Source organism: Lemur catta, chromosome 4 (assembly GCF_020740605.2).
Source record: "Lemur catta isolate mLemCat1 chromosome 4, mLemCat1.pri, whole genome shotgun sequence".
NCBI classification, from domain to species: domain Eukaryota; kingdom Metazoa; phylum Chordata; class Mammalia; order Primates; family Lemuridae; genus Lemur; species Lemur catta.
In genome coordinates, this window is record NC_059131.1 from 49,710,270 (window position 1) to 49,735,513 (window position 25,244).

Here is a 25,244-nt window from a genome sequence, read left to right on the forward strand (position 1 = left end):
TTCTAAGACAAACTATACCTGATCTTTTTGTGAAACTTAAAACTAAACCTAAAACTCTGCTCCCATCTCAATCTATTTCTACCACTTATGCTAAAGGTAAGACAATTTACGGTTAAGAAAAAAATAAGAATTTATTTGCTCTCGATGCAATGGCCCTCTGACGACACCCCCTGTCTTACTAGTACAAAGTCTAGGGCTTGGGACAGCTGGCTCCCCTCAGCCCCCTCCCTTTCCGTCATAGGAGGTTACCACGAAGATGACTTGTAGATTCTTAACTTAAAAACCAACGAGACGTTAAGTCTAATATACATATAGATCCAAAATCAATTCACTCGGGCATGGACGAAAGGAGTGTGGAGAGGGATTTTTTTTTTTTTAACAAAAACACCGAAAAACTTACAAAAACACACCATAGCAAGTTGGATGCAAACCCGGCCACCGAACTCAAAAGTGAAGCAGCCTTCGCGCCAGCAATCCGAGCCTTTAAAAAAAAAGTCTCGCACGTTCACAACAACACAACCGACACAACAGGCACACACATCCCAGCTGTAAAAGGCGACAGCTCCCAGCTCCCTCCGCTCCACGGCTCGGCTCTCATTAGCTCCCGACCCCCTCCTGACCCCGGTCCAAGGCTGCCCGCCCAGCCCTTCCCCCAGCAGGTCTGCCCGCGGACGCCGGGGGTCCCCGGCCTCGCCGCGGGGCTCCGAGGGGGCAGGGCCGGGAGGCGGCGGGGAGACCGCTGCTCCCGTACCTGCTCCGGCCCGAGTCCCCCTCGCGGAGGCGCCCGGCCCCTCCTCCGCCCTTCGGGCTCTCCCGACCCTGGCCGAGTCCCAGCACCGTCCCCCGCCCACCCGGAGCCCCGCGATCCCCTGCAGCCCGGTGCCGGGCGAACTTACCACATGCAGCTCCACCTGGGAACTAACGCATCAGGAGGGGTTTCCGCCCACTCCTCAAGCTATTCCCGCTCCATGCGGAGTGCCCCGCTCCGGGGGCCCGAGGGTGGCGCCGGGGAGCGGGCAGGAGGCGAGACCGAAGCTAAGACTCGGCCGTCCTCTGCCTGCGCGCCCGGAGCATTATACAATGGTGGAGGAGGCGGCAGGCGGCGGAGGAGGAAGCGGGAGGCGGGCGGAGGGGGCGCCCTGACCGAGCGAGCGGCAGCTCGTGCTCCGGCGCTCGCCGTGCAGTAGTGACGTGCGGCCAGCGAGCCTCCCGCGAGCTCCCGGCCCGGTTCCGGAGGCCCCGCCCTCCGGCCCCGCCCCCGCCCCGGCGGCCCCGGGAGGCGATTTACGCGGAGCCGGGCCGCGGCCGCGGAGGAGCAGGAAGGGGCCGGCGGAGCACGGGAGACGCGGAGTGGCAGCACCGCCCACAGCTCCCTCTCCGGCCGGCGCGCCCTTTATTTTCTCTTAAGGAATGGCTTAAAGAGGAAAGGAGAGAGAAAGGAGACTCCAGCGAGAGAACCACAACTACTACCAATCACCCCCCCCAGCACACACACACTAGAAAATACTCAGCAAATGACGAAGCGGCCAGTGACAAAGGCGGCGGCGAGTGCAGTGCGCGCACAGCCCGCTGAGTCGCGCGACCGCAAATATGACAAGCATCTGAGCTATTCGGCAACGTGGGGCCGGTCAGCCCGGCGGGCAGGGTCCCCGCGGGGGGCGCGGGGCGAAGATCCGACCCTTGGGCGCTGCATCCACGCCGCCTGCGGGGTCCCGGAGCAGGCGTCCGCTGCGGGACACTCCCCGACGCCCCCGTCTCGGGACGCACCGCCGCCCGCAGAGACGTCCGAATGACAGGGTGAGGGCTCTAGCTGTGAGCCGGGGGCAGAAAAGTCCCATGCGCTTGGTGGCACCAGCCCAACGCTCGAATGGGACATCAAGTCAACAGCACTTTCGGAGCTGGACAGGACCGAGTTGCGTCCTTCGTGGCAGCCTGAGCCGCGGCGCAGACCCGGAAGCCAGCGGGAGAGAAGCCAGGCTTGGAGACGCAGGGGGTCGGAGGCGCCGTCCTCTGCCCGCAAGTTTAATGTTGATAGCCTTTCCCCTCCCTGTAAGAAAGCTTATGCTTTGAACTACTTACATGTAGCAGGGAAATTCATACTAGTTGGAAGAGGACGTGTGTATGCCCAAATGGTGAGAATGTAAGAGCGCTAGGAAAAGAGGCCAGAGAGACAGCTCCGAGGGAAAATTAATGATTATTTTTAAAATTACATGCACATTCAGTGTAAAGATGTTAAAAGAGTAATTCAGGCACCTTAAAATTTTGGCTGCCACCCCAGTCAATATTATCTCAGATCACTCTGGCGTTTAATGGTCCACTATACTAGTTGTATTTAAGGACAGTAAAGCTTTAAGACCCAACATAAAGGTGATTATAAGTCGTTAACATCAGACAAATTTAGACCTCTTCAAACTGTTCTGTAATGGTTTGCTATCAATCAAATTGATGATCTTATCGAAATTAAACTTGCGCTAAAATGTTGGTAGAGGAAACAATGTTTCTTGTTTTATCTTTAAGGGGAAAGGAAAAGGATTTTACTGGACCCTATGTATAATTAAAATCTTATACAGATGTTTCTTTAAATATAACCAAAGCCAAAAGCTCATTATTTGTGGATATCTTTGGAAAGTTTCATTACAGTGGCTTTCAAAATTAGATATCATGGAAGCAGTGCTCAACAGCCCTCTGGCAGGTCTTGCTCAGTTTGTGCCTGAGTGGCAGAGCATTCAAACATTTTGCTATGAAGCCAAGATATTTTTCATTTCCAGAGTTTTGCATTTTAGAGACGACATTAACTACTAACAGTTTCCTAACCACCCACTCACTTATAGTTTCAGTGCTCACTTTAAGTAAGGAAAAGCCATTGAAATAAATGCTGCAATAATCTCTTCCTGTGATATCTTTGTAGTGAAGGCCAGAGGCATTAGCTCTGTTGAATTTAAAATGAATTTAAACTGCTATTCATGAATTGAAGTAAGCAGAAAGTTAGAATTGCAGAATTTTTGGGACACCTGGATATTTTCTAGCAAATGGATTACCAAATGCAGTATTCCTGTACAAAAGATAAGGATTAAAATCAATGTAACAATTTTTGTGTCTCCAGGGTGGACACATGATTCTGCTAAACTCCATAAAGTGCATATTCTGTGCATGCTCAGTAAAGGTTTGAGTTCTTAGGAGAGGAACCTGAGTTTGGGGGTAAAATGGTTATCACCTCTTTATACTTTTGAAGGCAGTAACATCTTATCAATGCACATATTACACACAACTCCCACTTCCCCCACTTTTAGAATCTGGCGTATTTGACCCAGAAGTCAAAGCGTGAAGTGGCAGCTTCAACAGCTGCTGATGTTGTCCAACACCAGGTGGTTAACCCTTCCCTCCCTCCTTCACCCCCAACCCAGGCTGAATCACACACAGGCTGGAGCAGCAACCCCACCCTGCCCTGGAAATTCAAATCTATGAGGACTTGCACTTTTTAAAAAAAAAAAAAATATGCTCCCCAGAAAAGTACCTCCCTACACTTTTGAAGTCAACTCCCTACAGTACGCAATGGCATGATTTTTTTAAAAAAATTATTATTTATTCTAGCAAATAAACAAATGCTTAGTGAACATGTAAGTTTGGTTTTCACACTTTGGGACATTTAAAAGCCCATGTAAACAATCTTACTCTCAGGGCCTTATCCAGAATTTAGAGTTTCTCCCTCTCAATTTCATATAACATAACTTTAGAACGGTTGTAAGAAATTAGGCTAGTCATCCACATTTAACTATCAGGAACATATCTGTTTAGGGAGAAAAGAAATAGTCCTTTTATAAGTCTAGAACTGTGATAGTAAAATTTAGAAAATGCTCATGAGTTTAATTTCAGAGAGGTATTTCTCAGCATCACTGTAGTTCTGGGTACTAGTTTACACTTCACTGCTTCTCTTTTGAAAGCTTCTGTGCCCTCACGTCTTGCAGACAGTACACTACTGCACTAACTGAAGGCTACTTTTAGCACTTAATTAGCACGCACCAAAGAAACAAGGGACAAGCTGGATATATAAAACTGAGAAACAAAGACTTTAAAATGGGTTCTGAACTTAATTTAATTTTTCTTTCACCTACATTATATTTTATCTTTCAGGTTCCACCTTAAATACTAGTGATAATCATCCATCTATATACCTTGCAAGTATTGGTCTTGGTTTTATGGCCAAAAAAGATAAATGTTTCAGTTATTAAACAAATTTTATAGAGCCAGCTGGGCTAAATAATCTTTTCATGGATAAAAGGGAGCTCCTAACTGTGGACCTACCATTCAGATAACTAAAAACTCGCAATAAATCTTCAAAATAAAGTTCTGGAAGCCACATCACCTATCAAGGAATTGATATAGGACACAATGATTTGGAAAACTACTCTCACAAAGATGGCACAGATAGGTTCAGTCCTTTTCAGCCACTAGCAATTTAAACTTCATTCTACCAAAGGAGCAAGTGAACTCATCCACTTCTGCAAACTTTTCTCCATATTCTCTCTCTCTCTCTTTTTTTTTTTTTTTTTTTGAGACAGAGTCTTGCTCTGTTGCCCGGGCTAGAGTGAGTGCCATGGCGTCAGCCTAGTTCACAGCAACCTCAAACTCCTGGGCTTAAGCAATCCTACTGCCTCAGCCTCCCGAGTAGCTGGGACTGCAGGCATGCGCCACCATGCCCGGCTAATTTTTTTCTATGTATATTTTCAGTTGGCCAGATAATTTCTTTCTATTTTTAGTAGAGACAGGGTCTCGCTCTTGCTCAGGCTGGTCCCAAACTCCTGAGCTCGAGCGATCCACCCGCCTCGGCCTCCCAGAGTGCTAGGATTACAGGCGTGAGCCACCGTGCCTGGCCTCTTCCACCTACTTTTGTCAGGCTTTTTTCTACTGCTCCTCCCTGAAGTCACAATTTATACAAGTAGAACTACAACTCCAGCAAAGGGACTGCTGTTGCAAAGCTTTCCATATTGTTACCGACTGCTTTGCAATCACCACCCCTTATGTGCTGAGGGAGGTTTCATTTGTCTGTTAGAGATACACCTTTTTATCTTTTAAAAATCTGACAATATTTAAATCTTAACTTGAAATACAATCTTAATGTGGCAATATTTAAAGAAAATGCTTTTAAAACCATTTTGTTTTTTCTAGCTTTTTTGATTAGTCCCCTCTAACCATTACTGGAGAAGATGGCTTCTGTTGGGTATGAGCTTCCTTCCTATTCCATTTACTACTATTTTCCATTGAAATCTTCAAAAACTTGTGAAGTCCACTGAAATGCAAAGCCCTTTCTTAGTGACTCTGAAAACTCCAGTGTTCCTGCTGGGATGCTACTCCATGAAGCCTGGTGGATGGTTGCTTCTCACACACATCTGCCCTGGTCCCCGGTTCCTGATATATATAGCACTACCTGTTGGTCTCTACACACCTACTCTGTGTTTCCTCGTGTCTATAAACCATCTGTCATTCTTCAGGAGTTCATACGCTCCTCAAGGCATTCGGCACTTTTGGCTTTCACAGAAAATTTCAATGAATGTTAGAAATTGCAAAGCCTCCAGACCTCTCTTGCCCTGGGAACTAGCTTGGCGTGATGAAGAGTCCTGGATTAGGAGTTTGAAAATCTTGTACAAATTAATTACTTAACTAGGATTAATCTATGACTTTTCCGTTTCTTAATCTACTACATCACAGATTTAGGATCAGCACTAGTTCTGGTAAAAAAGAGCACTGGGTTGTGCAGCCACGTGATTTTGAGTCTAGCTCCCTGGCCACAGCCAACAGGGAGGCGGAATCAGAACCCCAGCTTCACTGAACCTGCTTCTGCACCTGGCAAAAAAAAAAAGCTTGGACTCAAAGATTTCTGGAGGCCCTTCCTAGATCTCAGAGTCTATGAAACAGTGACTATCCTCATAGAGGAGTTTTAGGGCTCAAATGAGATAAAATGTTTTGTAACTCGCCCAGCTTGTCTGGAAGAATAAAAAACCAAGTTCACATTTACACATCTAAATGAAAGGACTAGAAATACTAATAGTGATAACATGCTCTCTTCAATAGGATATATTCTTTGAATTACTTTTTATGTCCAGAAGATGGATTTGAGCAGTCCTATCCCTATTCTCCTGCATTTGTTACCCATTAGGGTTCAAGTCACCACGCTGTGAAGTCTGGAATGCCCCTCCTCCCCAACATTCCTTTGTACAGCAGCAGGACAATTGACAAGGTACTTTCATATGGATATGCTTGTTTGCTCTTCATGACACCTTCCCTGTGCTGGACAAGAACCATCACCCATATCTCACAGAGGAATAAACAGAGGCTCTGAGAAGGACCTACCAATTGAACTCTTCAGTTTATCAAGCTGACTCTCAAGGACAGAGAAAGTCTGGAGGCTGCATGATCTAACATTCACTGAAATTTTTTGTAGAATCCAGGAGTGCTGAGTGTCTTGAGAGGAGTATGAACTTCTCAAGAATGGCAGGTGGCTTACAGCCAGGAAATGCAGAGTCACCGTGTAGAGACCAACACGAGGGCAGTGCTGTGCAGGGAACTGGATGCCACTTAGCTCCATCCCTACGTTAGGGCCATGGAATAACAACAATTCTATTTCTTACAGAAAAAACTCCAACCCTGCCTGCCCTTAGCCTTGGTAGCACCACATTTTAACCCACAGAATTAACAACCCACAACCACCACAACAAAAAAGAAATAAACTTCTCACACCCTCTAGCCTCTTATTTCCAATATGGTTCGTAAAACTGCCATTCTTGTTTATCACTCTTTCTCTAGCCTCTAGAACAGTACCTGACACATCAGGCATTCAGTATCACTGAATGAATGAATGAATAACTTAGGAAATGCTGGAGAGCTTACACCAGCCTCACAAATTCAAGAAGAGGTTAATCGTTCCTGCTAAAAATTTCCTCAGAAAGTATATAGTGCTAAGAGTTAATCTATATAGGTTCACTATGTCCGGGGCAACCTTGCAGGTAAACACCAAATTATTGCTATAATTCCACCATTTTGTACTTTTTAATGAAGATTTTTCTCTTCCTACTTAATTTAAAAATTAAAAGTCCCAGTTAAATCATATGTTAAAACACAGCAGCAATTTATATTTATGGATAAAAAAGCCAGGTAGAGTCTAGAGAGAACCAAAACATATGCTTAGGCCATCAACTTCGAGATAAATTAAAAAAAAAAAAAGACTTGCCTATCCACATATTCAAATGACTGCCTGAATGGTTCAAACCACCATTTACTACTGTCACATTCATGCTCTCTTGTTCATAAAATACAAAAATATAACAATAGTCAAACATGTTATGAATATAATCAACCAATATTAATTATGAGGAAAACTTGGCAAAATGATGATAGGAAAAATATCTTTTTTTCAAAAGTGTTACTCTGATGCCAGATGTCTTTATGTTTCAAAATCAAACAAATTTACATCACTGGCTAGACTAAATTCTATTTCCTGGTACATGTATTCTTATGTCTATTGTAGAAACTATTTAGAATTATATACCTTTAAACCACCTTTGATTGGGTAAAGAGGACTTTTAAGAAAAGTATGGTGATTTTTGTAATGTAAACAATATATTTACCATTGTTTAGAAGTCCCAGCTATAAAAATTATACTTTGAGAAGTTAAAAAAATTCAAGGCTTTAATATGTATAGGTGCCCAGGAAATGCTTTTAAGTTCAGGCTATGCATATCATTAGAAAATAAACATGTGAACAGAGGAAACAGTTACATGTAAACACAGTATACAACTAAAAATGAATCAGCTCTTTGCCACTTTGAATTTTTATTAGTTTTCTAAAGAAGAGGTAGGTAACAACTTGCCAAGACAGTATAGAATTTACCTTTTCTTTTAGTCATCGATGTAGAATTGTCTTTTAGAGACCTGTTGCCAGAATAAGCAAGACTTCAAAATTATCCAACTGTCTAATAATAGTAGTCCTTTCCTTTAAATTGAAAAAAATGTCTATTTTTAAATTCATAAATTTTTATTTCTAAAATTTCAGAAATGTACAAAGTCAAATAGGAAGAAAATAAAGCAGGCAGCTCAGACAGACACCACCACCACATTAGTACACTTGTGTAACCAATTTTTTTTTAAACACACTTTAAATACTAAACAAAGATTTAATCTTGCTGAGTAATATTTGTTTCAAAACTGTTTTCTTAGAGAAGTCACGTTTAGTTTATATGAAACTCCTTACATGGGCAATTATCAGAGAAATTGGCTTTAAGGAGAAAATAATAGTGTGAATGATCTATATGCAACTTCCCTTTTTAAAAACAGAAGTTGAATCTATAAAACCAAATTTAGAAAGGCAAGTGGATGGCAGCAAATACCCTAAGAATATCATCTGTAGCATTGACGCCCACTGCTGTTCTGTTCTCTTACAAATAAACGTACACTCTACGATCTTGAAACTGCTCAGACAATGCATGTATTTAATCGTTCCTAAAGATGATTCATTAAAAGAAAACATACATCTGAAAGAGTCACACTGAGTCAAAAATCTCACTCAAAACGTGCCGGATTCCCTGATTATGACTGCAGTGATTCATTTGGCCTCATTACACTGAGTGCAGCAAAATCCAGTACTCGGCTGCAGAAAAAAGCTTTTGTGGGACTAATACTGGTAATTTCAACACAATTTACAAAAAGGTATAAAAATTTTTTATTAATCAGATATTCATTTTCAGTCCATTCTGATACATTGCCACTTTAAAACTGTTGGACATCATGCATTTGGTTTTAATGATAAAAATTAACAGCTGTGAGAATAAAGATTCCAGAATTACTATTTTCACATTAAAGCCAACAATGAAAAGTGAGAAAATAAACACCTTTTCAAAAGTTCATCAGATGAAAAGATCAGAATTAAGGAGGGAGGTGCCCATACCATTTTATGGACAATACTTAATGCTATATAAATGCCAGTTTTCCCCCAAACTCATCAACAAATTAAATGCAATTTAAATCCCAATATTTATCACCCCCATGGAACTTGGCAAACTAATCCTAAAATTTATTTGGAGTAGAAAAGGACCAAGGATAGCTGTAATAAGTTTAAAGAAAAAGATGGGGGCTGCATCCTATAGGATATTAGAGCTTACTATAAAGCTCTAGTAATTAAAACAGAGTGGTGTTGGCATAGGTATAGATAAATAGATCAATAGAACAGAACTGAAGATGCAGAAATATACCCACACATATACGGAAGTGTAATATATGACATAAATAAGATCACGGATCAGTGGGGAAAGAATGGACTATTCAATAAACAGCTCAGAATCACATGGTTACCTGCCTGAAAAATAAAATTAGGTGCCTAATATTTACCAAAACACACTTTTCAGGTGGACTAAAATCTAAATATATAAAACAAAACTTTAAAACTTTTAGGAGAGAATATAGGAAAATATGTTTATGGCTTTAGGATAAGGGAATGTATGCTGATTTTTGTTCATCTCCTGAGATGCATTCTCCATTTGCCTCTGTTTGGCTTCATGCCTTGAAATCCTGACCTCAAGAGACTGCCTTCATCCAAGCTCCTTTGCTAACTAGCTCCAATTAGATTCAGACAAAGAAGGCACCAGATGATCAGTGGGTCAGAAGGGTGAGAGGTGGGACATTTCTTCCCTGCTCCCTCCTGCTTTGGGCCCCTACCTGGCAGTACCCATCCCTCCATGACCACAGCTTCAGCAGTCGCCCCTTCTCTGGGACGCCAACTCCCTCCCGGTTCCAGCATCACCATTTCCTCCCCTTCCCCCTTCAGGCATAAGGATAATAACAGTTTCCAACTATTGTTGGTCTTCTATGCCTCAACTTTTGTCATGTCTCTGTAAAATGTACTTTTATTAAGGTCTCTTGAGTTGAATCATTTCAGTGGAATTCTGTTTCCTGTAGAGATCCAAACTGTTAAAAACAAGACATCCAATGCACAAACCATAAGGAAAAAGATCAATAACTTTGATTACATTAAAATTAAACACCCATTAACATATACTATAAACAAGTTAAAGGCAAGCTAAAGACTGTCAAATGATATATGTGATTCATGGAATCAACAAAAGATTAGTATTCAGAATTAATAAAGAACTACTCTGAGACAGTTTTTAAAAAGATACATGAACTCAACTGAAATGGGTAAGAGGAAACTCAAATGCCCAATAAACATGTGAAAAGATACTCAACCTCATTAATAATCAGAAAAAGGCATAGTATAAAGAGATAGTTCATAGCTATCAAATTGACAGAAACTAAATAACAAATATTGATGAGAATGTAGGTAAAAAAAGAACTCTCATAAACCACTCGTGAGTATGTAAGTTAGTATGACCACTCTAGAGATAATCTGGCATTATTTAGCAATGTTGGAGATCCCCAAACAACCTGCAATCTTTCTCAACTGAAGTTTCATGAAAAGATAAGCCCTACAGAAAATGATTCAAGAGACTATTTCCTCAGTTCTTCCAAGGATGGTATAAAGTCGAAATCAGTATTATACTGGCAAATGTTTAAAAACCAGCTGTTGGGGCGCGGGGGGATGGAAGCTCTTATTTGTAGCACTTGCTGATTTCTGTGGTGTAAATACCACACCATGGGTATTTCAAGCCTCCCAACTGAACTCAAGAGTTAGGAAGAGATTGCTATCAATCTCTAGTTCCAGCCCAATACTGAACCATTCTAGACTGACTGACAGGGCAGAAGTTGATTCATTACCTACAATGGATATTAGGGTATTAAGGAGAATTCTCCTGAGGAATTCTGGATGAGAAGGGCTAAGTCTAGAATCTAGAGAAACTCTTGTTTGTATACCCACGAAGACACAGAAGAAGAATCCTTGTGGCAGCATTGCTTGTAATAGCAAACTACTGGAAGCGACCTTAAGGTTCACCGAGAATTAACTGATACACTCGAAAGCTTCAGTAGCTAAAAAGAACTAAAGGTACCATATATCAACATAATGTTGATTTCAAAACATACTGTTAAACCTCAAAAACCTAATGTTGAGTAAAATAAAGCAAGCTGTAAAGTATATACAATATAATACCATTTATATAAAATATTTTAGACATAAAACATTGCTGTCTATAGTTTATAGATACATATGTATGCAGTTACAGGGAATATTAATATATTAGAGATAAAGACCATTTAGGAAAGTAGTTACCTCTGATAAAGGGAGGGGGTAAAAGAATCAGAGAGAGACACATAGGCGGCTTCTATTTTATCTAGAATGTTTGATTTCTTTTTAAAAAGTATCAAAAGCAAATAAATATATTGTAATAAACAATTTTAATTTATTGTTTCAGAATATATTAGGTTAAAGAAATATATTTTCTTTTCTTTCTTCCTTATGGTTCCCATGAAATAAAACTTTGTAAGATTTTTTTCCTACAACTTTTAGTACCCGTTAATAAATATTAGACAATATTTGTATTTTAAGCATTCATTTGTTCCCCATGATTTCAGTAATAAACAATTTATTCCTCTCACTCAGTTTGATATACTATCCTTCTTCCCTCTCTCTCTTAATATTAGACTGTAAAATCCACTGATAATGCTAAAACAACCTAAAGTTCTTAAACAGGAAGCCCAGCTCATAGAGTAAGTATAGGAAGATAATTGTTTTAAAGCCTATGTTTTGGGTATATTTCTCACCTGCCAGACTAACTTCTATCATGCTAAAAAGGATATTTCCTCACAAAATATGGAAGGCTTGTAGTTAATTCCTTAATATGCTAAACAACTCATTTAACGCTAAAAAATGAAATCTTATTTTTTAAAAAAATGAAAAATGGAAATACACTTTCCCCACAAAATATTTTTCACTAGGCACTCAGGTGACACGAAACGCATTTTGGCTCTTTCTTATTGTGTCTGTTGGCATTGGGGATCCTGACCTTTGAGAACATGATGTGGTCTCAGTGCACGCGTAGTGTGACTTTTTTTCAAAGAGATTGTCTTGAAATAAGCCTATGTTTTAAGCATACACTTTTCTGCAAGCTAGCAGGCATTCTGAAGCTAGGTGGTTCTAAATAAAGAACTCTAGTCAACAACAGGAAATAACTCCCACAGAAAAAAGGGGCAGAATACAAACTCTCACCAACTCTTGTACACAGCTCACAACGGCCTTTTGTTCCATGCACATTAAGCTTGAAATCTTTACTTTTCAGAGCATGCTGGGGCCTTTGCAGAGCAATTAAACATTTCTTTTCCTTTTGCAGGTGTCCTTGCTGTCGTCCCTCTGAGAAAGTTAACCTTACAACTAACTTCTGACTATGAGATAGCAGATCAGAAAACAGAACAGTTTCCATTATAACATCTTTTTTCTTAATGGAACTTCCAAGAAGAAACAATTAATTTTTGGTTTAAAAACTCACTTTTCCATCTAATACATATGATACCATGTAAACACACATATGTATGTTCTAAAGAAATATGTTTGCTTACAAACATAAGTTTGCCTCTAAATCTATCAAGAAGGATGCATCATACTAACCCATAAGTCTAGACTGATGGGTTATCAACACTTTACCAGTGACATTTCAGCAAGTCAATGCAACTAGAAGACAAATTTATATTCTCTTCAAAGGTTCCCATCTGAGTCCTCAGAAAGAGAGGAAGAAATATCTAATCCCAAGCCAACCAAATAGAAAGACATCTGGATAGTGGTTTTCAAAGTCAAAGTGACTCCTACTGGAATGGATTGGTGGCATTCAACTATAACACAGCACAGGTACTCCTGATGGAGAGTGGGACTCAGCAAAAAAGCTTAAATATGACTTCAGATTGGTATTTCTTCCCTCCCTTGCCTTGCCCTCTCTACTGGCTCCTTAAATCAGACTCAATGTGCTTTATCTTCATTTTTAAAACAAGATACAAGCCTCCCCACTTCAATGCTGCAGAAATGCTGGTGGCTTCTGTCCACACTTCACAACTTTATTCTTCCTCCTACTTCCTCTTCCTACTGCAGGACAACTGTACTGGCCCCTCCAGGAAAGGGCAACAGTGCCTCCTAAATGCCAGAGTCAATGGACAGTTCTCAGTTCCTCCTCCTACTCAGCCTCCCTGCAGCATTTGACATTACTGACCACCTCCAACTGTTTCTTTCAAGTTGAACTATAGTCTCCTGGTTCTTATCTCTCTGGCCACTTGTAGTTTCCTTTGTTGGCTGCTCTTCCTCTGCCCTGCCTATAAACCTATAGTTTTAGTCTTTTAAAAAAATCACTTCCGGCTGCAATTTGGGGCCAAAAAAGTACCTGGGGCAGGGTGGGGTGGGAGATAGGGATGGTTGGTTGAGGGGTGAAGGGAATGTGGGAATGGTTAGTTAGGATATCAGAATCTTCAGGAAAATTTAGGGACATGAGTGCTTTGAAAAAAATTTTCCCATTTAATAATCACTATGTAAATGTTAGTGTTCCCTATGGTTTTGTCTTCCCCGTTTTCTCTTCTTCTTGTCCTATAAACTCTTCCGAGGCAACTTTACTCCCTTTCAGGGCACCTATATGCTAATGATTCACAAATCATTAACTACATTCCAGTCCTTTCTCCCTGAGCTTCAGATCTGATCTTTCCGTATAGGAAGAACATACAGCCCAGTTACTCAGTGTCATTCCTGGCTTATGCTTGTTGTCCTGGCACAATTATTAACAGCACCTGCTTCAATCTCAAAAAGGTCCTGCTTCGAACAATAAAAGTATATAATTAACCTATGTACATCCCACTGCCTCTTAGACATCTCCACTGGGTATCAAAAAGGCATCTCCATCTCACAACACATCTAAAATTGTCCTCGTCACATTCTCCTTAAATCTGCCCCTCCTCCTAAATGTCTGAATATGGCTAAGGCACTAACATCCACTTGGTGTCTAAGTTGGAAATCTAAAATTTAAAATATATTCTCTCTCTCTTACCCTCACATTCATCCAGACACAAAGCCAATGTCAATTTTCTCTCTTAAATATTTTCCAAATATATCCCATTTCTCCCACCACTGCCCTAGTCAAGACTCTAATTACCTTTCACTTTGATTATTGCAACAATCTATCTCCCTATTTCCAGTCTTGAATATTCTCCTCTAATCCATCCACACCACCTACTGTACGACAGGTAGTATAGTAGGTACTAGAAATACAAAATGAACAAGAGATGCTCCCACCGAGTTCACTGGAAAGATGAACTCATCACCGTTATGCAATGGGGTGTGTGGTGGCAGAGACATATACAAGGTGACAATGGACACACGTGAGTGGCCACAGATCCTGTTAAGTGTGAAAATAGGCCAAGAGGTGGTAATAGATTTTTAGAGTTAACAGGAATTAATCAAGGTCATGATCAAGGTCATAAAGGGCAGACGGAGAGGTGAGAAATAGCGTATGATATGGATGCAGATTGGAAGTATAAATTTTAAGCAGGGAGCAGGAATACATAAGACTGGAGAGCTTGACTAGGGTAGGTCTAGGAAGGCTTTGGAGGTGACATTAAGGAGTGTGGCCTTTATATTATGAAGGCTGTGAAGAGTCATCAAAAGATTTTCCATGAGAGAGTGGCATGATCTGACTTTCCATTTTAGGAAGTTAACTTCCCATCTATTCTAGAACTTGACAGAATGATCCTAAAATTTATTTAGAATAACCAACAAATGAGGAGAAAATAAAAAGAAGATATTAAAATATATTAACACGTTACAATAATTAAGAATTGGATCCTGGCAAAAATATATATATAAATTACTCAGAATTGAAAACTTTGAAAAGGACCTTAGTAAAACATGAATACTAAATTAGAAAACACTAAATTTAAAAAATGAGCAAAGGAAACAAGCTAATCATTACCAAAGGAAGAAATGAATGAAAAACTAAATACAAATTCACTTAATCAGGCCAGGTGCAGTAGTGGCGCATACCTGTAATCCTAGCACTTTGGGAGGATCGCTTGGGCCCAAGGGTTTGAGACCAGCCTGGGCAACATAGTGAGATTCCATCTTTGAAAAAAAAAAATTTAAAGCAATTATCTGGGTTGTGGTGGCATGTGCCTGCAGTACCAGCTGCTCAGGAGGTTGAAGTGGGAGGATTGCTTGATCCCAGGAGTTTGAGGTTACAGTGAGCTATGATTGAGTCACTGCACTATAGGGCTGTCTTGTAGCTACTGATGGGAGTATAAATTGACTCAGCCTTGGGAAGGACAGGGTTTAAGGTCATGTGTATCATTTTTTAAATAGCTACATCTTATAATGTGCTAATTTCATTTCTAGGAATTTACCCCATAGTGCTAATCAGAGCCATGCATAAATAACATATTCATTCAACAAATGTATATTAAATGCCTACTGTATCTAGGTTTTAGGAGCTGGGAATACAGCTGCAAACAAAACACACAAATTCCTGTTTTCACGGATCTTACATTCCAGTGGGGACAAAGAGGGAAAACCGAATAAATTAGTAAATGACATGGTATATTAGAAATTAAGTGGCACAGGAAAAATATAACAGGGGAAAAGGATGGGGAATGCATGCTTGGGTGTATATGTGTGGGGTGATGAGCTATAGGTTTAAAGAGGTGGTTAAAAAGCAGCTGTGCTGAGGTGACTTTTTTTTTTTTTTTTTTTTTGAGACAGAGTCTCGCTCTGTTGTCTAGGCTAGAGTGCCATGGCATCACCCTAGCTCACAGCAACTTCAAACTCCTGGGCTCAGGTGATCCTCCTGCCTCAGTCTCCCGAATAGCTATGACTATAGGGGAGCACCACAAGCCCGGCTAATTTTTTCTTTTTTTAGTTGCCCGGCTAATTTTTTTGCTATTTTTAGTAGAGATGGGGTCTTGCTCTTGCTCAGGCTGGTGTCGAACTCTTGAGCTCAAATGATCCTCCCACCTCAGCCTCCCAGAGTGCTAGGATTACAGGAGTGAGCCAACGCGCCCAGCCAAGAAGGTGACATTTAAGTAAAGACCTGAAGGAGGTGAGGAATGCAAGCCAAGCAGCCGCCTGGCAGAAGAGTGCTCATGGCAGCGGAACAGCAAGTGCAAGCAGACCCTGAGTGGGGAGCACGTCTGCAGGCTCGAGGATATCAATACGGAGGAGAGGAGTGCATGTGTGGTGGGGGAGGTACAGCGAGGAGAGGTGGCAGGTTGGGGAGGGCCTGCCTCATAAGCCAATGCAATGAACTTGGCTTTTACTCTGAATCAGATGGGAAGCGATTATTGTCATACCCTTGACTCCTAACTCTGTGTTCTCAATACAGCGTCCGGTGATCCTATAAAAAAAACAGTCAGGTCGTGCCACTCTCTCAAAACCCTACAATGATGGTGACTGGATTGTAATGATTGATGATTTGTTCAGTGTTGCTTTGAGTTTTTAATCTCAAGTGTGCCAAAAATTCTGATATTTGAAAGTATGCTACCAACACTAAGTAATGGAGAACCACTGGGTTGGTGTCATGGTTAAGAGCTTGAGCTTTATGGCTAAGGTAGATCTGCCACTTATGACCTTTCCACTTATGAACCTTCGGCACATTTCTCAATCTCTAATTCTCACTGTAAGAGAAGGGAAAATATTACCCATCCCATGGAGTTATAAAGATTAATGAGATAATGCATATTTTTTCAAAATGAGGGGAGCCACTGGTGATACACGAGATGATTTTAAAAGGTACAAGGACCTGGCACTAAATGGCCACCTTGTAGGAGGAAAGTGTTAGGGGCTGGGGGGCACACAAGTTTCCCAGTAGGAGGACAGGCTAATGTTTTGAGATACCACTCGGGGTTTCCTGCTGTCCAGCCTCCTGTGCAGCTGGAGGTGGCCAGGTGATGCAGGTCTGGCTAATCAGGGGAAGTCGGCTGGGAGCCCTGGGAAGGAATCCTTTCTCTGGTAGGCGTGAGTTGGGATATCCAGGTATAGGCAGTAGACATGTAAAAGTGAACAAACTTCCCTGGGAGATTCAGCTGCAACCCCTGGCTAAGATCCACTGAATAACCACCAACTATGCCTTAGTTTTCTTATCTATAAAATATAAAAATAATATATGTCCTGCCTATCTCTCATGATCATGTGAAGATAAAGGCAGGCAATGTACATGCAAGCACTTTATAACTGGTAAAGAGCTATGCAAGTATCACTGGCGATTAGTAGAGGAAACTGATGCAGACTGCAAATGGTGGTGTTGGACAAACAATTTATCTAGCGAGACTCTGGTTACTCAGAACTTACAAAGTAAACAAAAATATTAATAAATCCTTGAGAGAAAAGAAGATATCACCAAATTCATGTATCAAACCTCATACATTAGCATGTATTCCCTGAGTGCCTACTTAATTTAAAGATTAAATATATTTAGTCTTTTCCCCAAACCACAGATTGTAAATGAAAATTTAGAAGGGAGAAAGAATTAAAAGAGGCAAGCACATGATAGTAGCTACAAAATAAAACAAACAAACAGAACCACAGCTAACAACTAGAATAGAAGGGGACAATTAAAAAATGTTGAAAGGAGAGTTCAAAAAATTTACTGATCTGGGACCATTTAAAGTAAGGGCAAATAGCACCATGCCTCTCACAAGACCCACCCTAAAGGACTCTATTTCAACAGACTACCTTAGCAATCCAAGTGATCCTGAATCATGATGAAAAGGTAGCATTATGCTCAATGCTGTCCATGGAAAAAATATATTGGTAACACCACCAATAATAATGACATAGAGAAAGATTTTTTTCGAACAAACTTATGTTAAAGAATTTTAGGCACTTAAAAAGATAAACTTCAGGTGTCTATAAAATTCACATGTACAGAACATTGGTATGCTACATAAATGATAAGTCACTATGTAAACAATGGCTGTTGTAAATCTACACGTAAGTTCTGCTGAAGGAAGTGCTCACACATTGTAAGAGCTCAATAAATGTGTTGCTAAAAAAAATTTAAAAATCTGTGATGTTTGGGAGATCAAAATCGACATTGTCACCTTCATGGATAAAGGATGGCGATACACTGGCCTACCTGCTGGCTGTGAAGTATACAATACTACACCATTGGCCGGGCGTGGTGGTTCACGCCTGTAATCCTAGCACTCTGGGAGGCCAAGGCGGGAGGATTGTTTGAGATCAGCCTGAGCAAGAGCGAGACCCCCATCTCTACTAAAAATAGAAAGAAATTATAGGGACAACTAAAAATATATATATATAAAATTAGCCGGGCATGGTGGCACATGCCTGTAGTCCCAGCTACTCGGGAGGCTGAGGTAGGAGGCTTGCTTGAGCCCAGGAGTTTGAGGTTGCTGTGAGCTGGGCTGACGCCACGGCACTCTAGCCAGGGCAACAGAGTAAGACTCTGTCTCAAAAAAAAAAAAATACTACACCATTAAACTTAGATAATTACAGTACTTTTAAAAATTGTATAGCATTTACAGATTATAAAGCATGTTGACATCATCATCTTCTTTGATGCCTGATCCCCAAGACCCGCAAGAGCCAGCTACTGTTCTGTAGTATTCTACTGTTCTCACTTGAGGAACTGAGTGAGGCTCAGAGAAAACTTTCTCAAGATGCCACAACCAACAGACAGCAAAGCCCACACTAGAACCCTGATCTTCTCATTCAAGATCCAGTTTTCATTTTCGAATTTACATTATTGTAAATATCACCTAACTGTCTAATGAAGACTCTCTGCCAAACCACATTTCTAAAAACAAACTCAGATGGGAAAAAATTTTAAGTATGGTGTTCTATTTATCTATCTATCTATGAAGCAGCACAAATCAGAAAGACTTTTATATATATATTTTAATATACCCTAATTCTTTCTTTTTAATGTGCCCATACACTAAGTTTCTACAAATAGCTTTAGCTTAGATTGAAATTTTATGACTGAATCTTAAACACTTAAATAGAAAATGCTAAGATGGTCTTAGCTAGTAAACAAAGGCATGAGCTCTAAAAACAAAAAGCTCAAAATGTACAGATTTCAGGAGCATCTGTTGCTCTATGAAGAACTGCAGGTATTCCAATGGTTTATTTTATTTTTATTTATATTTCTAGAGGACTACGATGCTTCCATGCTATTTCAAACCACATACGTTGACGACACATGCGGGGCCTAAAATGCCATGATTCATCCAAGGCTGCCGCAGTCGTGCAGCTCAGGAATGTGCCCATCAGAAGTGAGGCTGCACTTGTGCCATGTGCATTCACGCTCTTCTGCCCCGGCCACGCATTGCAAACAGCTCCAGCAAAGCACTCTCGTCCACTCTGACCCACCCCTACCCACCCGAGGGAGCACAGGCACGCCACGAGACTGAAGTAAGTAAAAAAGGATTACATAAAGGCACCCTTAGTCAGAAATCAGCTTTTCTACATTAAGAGTTAAAAAAGTCTTCACTATGAGTTTAGCCTCTTTTATACTACTACCTTGTGGTTCTTTTGCAGAGAAACCAAAGCACAAAATATAGAGTATGCTGAGACTATTTAACATGTAACTTAATAAATTACAATCAACATTTTCCAACATGTCTAAAAACACTGTCTTTGGAGTCAAATAGTCCTGGGATAGACAAGGTTTCAAGTTCTAGCTTGACCACGTGTTGGTTGACCTCAGGCAATTTGCTTAAGCCTCAATTTCCTCATCTGTAAAAAGGGGATAGAACCCGGACCTGCAGCATGGTGTGACTGTGAAGATTAAATGAGATAATGTATGTAAAGATGTCAGCACAGCCTCTGAAAATGACAAAGAGCGGTGGCTGTTTTTGTTAATAATTACTTACTCACATAACGCTCACGGAATTCAGTGCTGTGCCGGTGGTTGGCGGTGTTGGAAGGAGAGCGCCCTTGTTCATCCCACAGTGTGGGGACACAACTGTGATGGAGCCCAAGTAAGGCTTTGGGGCACACATTACAGCACACCAAAGAGTAGATGAAGCTCCACTTACTTAAGGCATTAGGTCAGACTGGAGTACAGGAAAAAGACATTTTTACTGAATGAATTTTATCATCTGACTAGCATTCAAAATGCATCTTTGTCACTGCAATTCAATATAAAATCGACACCACTTTTTTTCCTTTGTCTAACATTTATCGAATGTCCGCTGTGTCAGGCCCTAGGCTAAGCTTAAGAAAAGATTCTCTCACAAATAACTAAGAGAATATTAAACCTCTAGATTGTTAATTATCTGTGATTCCCTCCTCCTTATCCCCTTGCTTTAATTATATTCTGATGGGAAAACATAATAAAGACTAGGAAAGATCAGCTACTTTCTTCAATAGCTTTATAATACAAGTAGCAGGAGCAACCGGCATGCCTCTTCCTACTTTCATTTTTATAGCTGGGCTACAATACTTTCTTTTTCCACCTTAAAAAAAAAAAAAATGCCAGCAATGAGCCTGTAGTCCCATCTACTTGGGAGGCTGAGGCGGCAGAATCGCTTGATCCCGGGAGTTCGAGGCCAGCCTAGGCAACACAGTGAGCCCCTGTACAAAAAAAAAAAAAAAGGCAATAATGTTTGGCAAATAAACCCAAAGAAACATAGACTGTACACAAAAGATATAGAGAGCTTTAAGCATCACTTAGAGTAGACATACTCATCTTTCTTTAATTAGTACCCATTGTACCACGGTGCAGCTGAAACTCAAATCTCAGTCTTTGAGTTGCTCTGAAAAATACTGGTGCAATCACAGACAAAAATATTTCCTTTGGCCCCAGGCAGATGGATTATAGGGCTTGAATGGTATATCAGGATTTACATTTGGCTATGAGTAAAGAAATACAGACTAACATTAGCTTAAACTTTTATTTTTTCACACAAAATTAGAAATCTGGGGCTAGGCAGTCCAGGACCAGAAAGTGGCTCAAAGGCACCTGTTCAACAATCTCATTGTTCTCAGGGTCATAAGAAGGATGCTACCCACCAGATTTTTCATCCACATTCCAGGTAAGAATAAAGTCAAAAGTATTGTCTTTGTGAGGCTTTGTCTTTTTATTCAAAGGGGATATATCTACCCTAGCAGGCCAGAACAGAGTGAGAACATAGCCACTTCAGCTATAACAGGACATCACATTTTTTAGCTTAGTACAAAGCTACCCCAAATAAAATCAGGGTTGCCTTAAAACAAAATGGGAGAACTGGGGGAATAGATACTGCATAGATAGTTAATAGAATTTGCCATAAGTGGTGAAAGACCGTGACTTAAATTTTTGAGTTTACTGTGGAAAAAAATGAATTAAGATGTCAAATGATTTTTAACAATTGAAATGGCTTTGTACTGGTTGGTAATTAATATAATAACTACAATGGCATCCTGGACTTACAGCACTTTTCTTTGAGGATCTTCATATGCTTGCTATACACATTAACTTTTTTCACAAAGACTAAATGAGAATTTTTCCTGAGAATATTGCATAAGGCCAAGGGAAGAAATATAGAATATGGAAGCACGGAATGAACTCCTGTGCCAAGTACTACGCTGTATCACCTACGCTGCCTCCCGCACCCCTCCCCGCCGCCCTGGGAGGCAGATAGCACTCAGGCTCTCGCTGAGCAGGGGGGCAACTTTGGGGGTCAAGGGCCCCTCAATGACGCTCTTTTCACAACATCTCTTTTAAGATAGAGAAGGGCCAGACCCCTGGTAGAAACAGAAGTAAAATGGACCCGAGGAACTACATAAATTCAGGATTAAAAAAGATTAGATAGGCTTTTAAAGGCTGTTCAAGAGAAATGCAATCTGAGTCTAGTCAGGTTCACCAAAACTGAATCTAGTATGCTGAACCTAGCAGACTCTTCTCTAAGCCAACACTCGCCGCTTATCAAGTGGTCTGCAAGTACAGCCTTTGCGAGTAGTATGTGCAGTCAAACGAAAGACAGGACTCAATATTTAGGTCAAGGTGGTCAAGCTGCCAGTGCCAGACCAAAAGAGGAAGGGAGGGACAAAAGAAGGGAGAGGGAGGTTTGATCACTATGGAACATCTCCCAAAGATTTAGATGAAGTCAAACCATGTCCCCTAAGACATTCCCTGTAATTCAAACATAAATTCACAGATGGGCAGCTCTGCCCCTCAAGGAAAATTAAAATTTCAGAGAACATGTATGCAATATACTTAAGCCCAGAATATAGTCAAACTCAGGAGGGTATCATATAGCCATTAATTAACATTATAATTTGCTCTTGAATGTATAGAGTGTCTAATTCAATCAGAGCTTATTTCCAAATTTTTAAACATTCTATAGACTTTTTTAAAAAGTAGTATTACAACATTATTACTAAGCAAAGTACTAATAATACTAAAACACAAAGGAAGCTATTCTCTGAGCACATATACAACTCCCATTGTTATTAAGAGAGCTGAGCACATGCACATTTGGAGGGGAAAGAAATACCATGTAATGCCTCAGAGCTATCGAAAGTGATGCATTAGCTTCTCCTAAGGCTAAACAAGAAAAGCAGTGACTGGTTAGATTTACAGTTTTCAAATATGTACATGTCCAATAATTATTTATTTTGTGTTAATCTTGATGAAAAAATTACCTCACATGAAATGGTTGCATCACTGATGAATTATATTATAACGCTCTTTTCAGAAAAGCAAAGATAAGTTTAGTACGTGTAAATAATATACTAAATAAAGGTTCCTTTTCTCAGTTGAGAAAACACGTGAGTTGAAATCAAGTATGGGGAGTTCTGGAGACAGTTTCATAATTACTTATGACCCCACAAGTAGTTGGAGCAAAAATCCTTTATAGGAACTTTTTTTTAAAAAGTTCACAATTATGTGGTTGGGTGCATATTTACTCACCACTAGCTATGCAGATCCTAAGGTCTCAAAAACAAATAAGTATACTCTCTCTGTGCTGAGACTTCTGCCTTTCCTTGGAAGAGAATGGGTGTGGCTGTGATGGGGGAGGGAAGACTTTAAAGCTGGAAGAGGCCCGGAAAAGCTCTTCCAAGATTTTCATTTTAAGAAAGATAGATAAACAAACAAACATTGTTCCATTTATTGAGGAATATTTGCCTGGCTGCAAGAATGAATATGCTTCTTTTACTGTGGTATGGGTGTTGGGGAGGTTGACAAGATTTTGAATTGTATATTACAGATTTCTTTGGTTTTAAAACTAACCTCCCTCCTCCATAAAAAAAAAAAAAGAAAAGCAAAACTTTTTTCCTCCAATGGACAAAGACTTGGGCCCTCTAATGGCTTCATACGAGTTGGTCTTTTAAAACCTGGAAACTGATTGGGTGACATTTAATCTCCGAGATTAAAATCACTTGGTGAATATTGTATTGTTCCACTGTTCTCACTGTCATTTTGGCATTTGGGGCCTCGCTCTGCTGCTTCTGCTGGCGCACTTACCAGCTAATGAAACCTAGCCCAGGAGCAGCTGCCTGAATCTATGTCAAACTGCATCTGGCACCCATCTATCTTCCAGCCATCTAAATTCACCTCGGAAATCATACAAAAGCAGCCACACCAACACACCAGTCTTTGTTTCATCAAGGCTGTAAAGCAATTTTAGACCTTTTTTTTTAAAAAAAAAAAATTTGCTACATATTTTAGAGTGGCAGCTTTTGAAAGAAATAGGGGAAAGTATTTTTTAAATCCAGAGAATATCGAGACTTAAAAATATCCTGTAAAAATCTGGTAGGCCATCATTAGCATGGTTTTGGCTGAAACAGTACATTTAGGGGCTTGCCAGTAGAGACACAATGCTGCTGACAGATCCCAGACAAGGAGGCGAGTCTGCTTAAAATTCTTGAGTTGTCACGGTTATTAAATATGCCGTACCACAAAACCTTCCAGCACTCAAGGTTTTCTCCATATCAGCTCTGTACAATTATCAGTAACACTGGTTTTAGCAGAATTATTTACATGTGCGTTCAAGGAACATTATTTTCAAGAACCATTATATTAGAGAGAGAACGGTTTTCCTGAATGGGTGTGTGTGTGTATGCACATGCATATAATTTTTTAAATGTATAATTTAAAAGATGTACTCTTTTCCAAAAATTGTAATTAATCGGATCACTCTGTAGTAATTGACTTTTCTCCCACCCTTCTGATGATAATGACCTCTGTAAGGGGACGCTGTTTTCTTTAATTGCAATGGCTAAGGCTTGAACCTTTCAGAAAGGAGTGTAACAAATATGTAGGAAAGAATCTACATGGAAAAGCCAAGTCACAGATGATGCCTAAAGCAAACTTAGTTCCTAGATTAGCAATCAGCGAAAGCTTTTCTTTTGCATATCCATTGATTTTAGTTCTAATATATGTTATCAATTTCACTTTAGACAGTGTTTTACCTGCATACTATATTCTTTTTTATTGTGGTATTTACACTTACCATTTTTAACCTTTTTTAAGCATACAATTCAGTGGCATTGAGTTCCTTCACAATGTTGCACAACCATCCCCACTATTCATTTCTGGAACTTTTTCATCACCACAAACAGAAACTCTGTACCCATTAAACAATAATTCTCCATTCCCTCCTGCCCCCAGCCTCTGGTAACTGCTATTATACATAAGAATTTGACTATTCTGGGTAGCTGATATAAGTGGAATCATATAATATTTGTTCTTTTGTGTCTGGTTTATTTCACCTATTTTCCAAGTTGACACGTGTTGTACCATGCATCAGAATTTCACTCTTTTCTAAGGCTAATATTCTGCTGTATGTATATACCACATTTTGTTTACCCATTCCTCTGCTGATGGACATTTGGGTTGTTTCCATCTTTTGGCTATTGTGAATAATGCTGCCATGAACACTGGCACACAAGTATGTATCTGTTTGAGTTCCTGTTTTCAATTCTTTTGGAGATACACCTAGAAGTAGAATTGCTGGATCATAACAGTAATTCTATGCTTAGCTTTTTATTTTTTATTTATTTATTTATTTATTTTTTGAGACAGGGTCTCACTCTGTCACCTGGGCTAGAGAGCAGTGGCATTATTATAGCTCACAGCAACCTCAAACTCCTGGGCTCAAGTGATTCTCCTGCCTCAGCCTCCCAAGTAGCTGGGACTCCAGGAGTGTGCCACCATGCCCAGCTAATTTTTTAAATCTCACTCAGGCTGGTCTCAAACTCTTGGCCTCAAGCGATCCTGCTGCCTTGGCCTCCCAAAGTGCTAGGATTACATGTGTGAGCCACCCCATGCCCGGCCTTACATTTAACTTTTTGAGGAATTAAAAAATAGATCTTTAAAAAAAATTTTTTTAATCATAATT

The 25,244-nt window shown here is 40.3% G+C and overlaps 1 protein-coding gene across 2 annotated transcripts in view; it reads right to left on the reverse strand.

Annotated features, from left to right (window-relative positions):
• The window catches only part of SERTAD2 (SERTA domain containing 2), a 106,940-nt gene that overhangs the window by 19,776 nt on the left and 61,920 nt on the right, over positions 1-25,244 (reverse strand). The window contains exon 1 of one of the 2 annotated variants that reach the window (XM_045549735.1): positions 897-1,216. The exons of the other annotated variant lie outside the window; for it this stretch is intronic. The gene's annotated coding sequence lies outside the window, so the exon portion shown is untranslated. Of the gene's footprint in view, positions 1-896; positions 1,217-25,244 lie in introns of those variants that run through there. 2 annotated transcript variants of the gene reach the window in all.